The following is a 2,112-nucleotide window of genomic DNA, read 5'->3' on the forward strand; positions in this document are numbered from 1 at the left end:
TTTGGGCAATAAAACCAGTGATATCAGTGTTGGTTGCCATGGTGACCAGGGGCCTGGTGTCGTTCTGAGGTGCTAAGACACATTTCGGGGGAAGGGTCCCTAGGTCCTCATATGGCTTGTTAACTGAGGGGGGTTACAGAGTATTTGTTAAATATAGCTAACAAAATATACATGCATCTCAATAAATTAGAATGTCGAGGAATATTTAATTTATTTCAGTAATTCAACTCAAATTGTGAAACTCGTGTATTAAATAAATTCAATGCACACAGACTGAAGTAGTTTAAGTCTTTGGTTCTTTTAATTGTGATGATTTTGGCTCACATTTAACAAAAACCCACCAATTCACTATCTCAACAAATTAGAATACTTCATAAGACCAATAAAAAAAAACATTTTTAGTGAATTGTTGGCCTTCTGGAAAGTATGTTCATTTACTGTACATGTACTCAATACTTGGTAGGGGCTCCTTTTGCATGAATTACTGCATCAGTGCGGCGTGGCATGGAGACAATCAGCCTGTGGCACTGCTCAGGTGTAATGGAAGCCCAGGTTGTGTTACAGAGTATTTGTTAAATATAGCTAACAAAATATACATGCATCTCAATAAATTAGAATGTCGAGGAATATTTAATTTATTTCAGTAATTCAACTCAAATTGTGAAACTCGTGTATTAAATAAATTCAATGCACACAGACTGAAGTAGTTTAAGTCTTTGGTTCTTTTAATTGTGATGATTTTGGCTCACATTTAACAAAAACCCACCAATTCACTATCTCAACAAATTAGAATACACTCTTAAAAATAAAGGTGCTTCAAAAGGGTTCTTCAAGCGATGCCATAGAAGAACCATTTTTGGTTCCACAAAGAACCATTCAGTCAAAGGTTCTTTAAAGAACCATCTCTTTCTTACTCACAATTAAAAGAACCAAAGACTTAAACTACTTCAGTCTGTGTGCGTTGAATTTATTTAATACACAAGTTTCACAATTTGAGTTGAATTACTGAAATAAATTAACTTTTCCACGACATTCTAATTTATTGAGATGCACCTGTATATTGTGTGTTTGATTGGTCCAGACGGTACACTATTAACTAGTTGCTTATTAGCATGCCTATTATTAACATATTGGCTGTTTATTAGTACTTATAAAGCACATATTATAAAGTCTGCATGACCATATTCTACATCCCCAATTCTACCCAATACCTAAACTTAACAACTACCTTACTAACTATTAATAAGCAGCCAGTTAGGAGTTTGAGGCAAAAGTCACAGTTAGTGGTTTGTTAAAAGCTAGAATTGGACCTTAAAAGAAAGTGTGACCAAAAAAACGCATTTTACTTGTAGTGCTTACAAGTAATATTTTACTTCAGTACATTAAAAATAGTATCATAAATATGAAAAGTAAAAATACTGATTGACAGACCACTGTTTATTAATTGTGCGCAGTCATATTTAACCGAATCACTCAAACGGCTGCAATCGGATCAGTCAAGTTCACCAATGAATCATTCAGAACTAGTTGTAAACTGATCCAACAGGTTCCCTGAAAAGAATCAACTCAAAACAGTGATTTGTTCACAAATCTGACACTGGTGTTGAGTCCAGGAGAGTGCCTTGGTTTCCTCAGTTCAAATAACAAGGAATTAATATTTTTATGAAATGTATCAGAGTAAAAAATTCATATATTAAGCTTTGGAATGTAGTGAAATAAAGGTTTCCTAAAATGAAAATATTCGGATACATTAACAAAGTAAAAATACTTTTATTGTCCACCACTGTTGACTTTAACTTGTATTGATCTAGAGCATTACTTTAACATTTAACTTCAGCAGACGTCTAAATTAGAAGTCAGTATCATCACAAACAATCTGCACTAAAACAGAAGTACAAGATGTTTTTGGAAACAACAATACTTGCTGGAGGTTAAATATTAAAGATGATCTACTGAGTTTGTACACAACAGGGTGCATAGCACCATTTTTGGCATCTTTCTATGTGAAGTCTGAACAAACAAACTCCCATGATGCTAAGACAGTACATACAGTACATCTGTCCTCTGTCACACCTGCATAAATAAGTGCTTAAACAATTTGTTTCTGTGCAT

This window comes from Sinocyclocheilus grahami, unplaced genomic scaffold (assembly GCF_001515645.1).
Source record: "Sinocyclocheilus grahami isolate Dianchi unplaced genomic scaffold, SAMN03320097.WGS_v1.1 scaffold54.1, whole genome shotgun sequence".
Taxonomy (NCBI): Eukaryota; Metazoa; Chordata; class Actinopteri; order Cypriniformes; family Cyprinidae; genus Sinocyclocheilus; species Sinocyclocheilus grahami.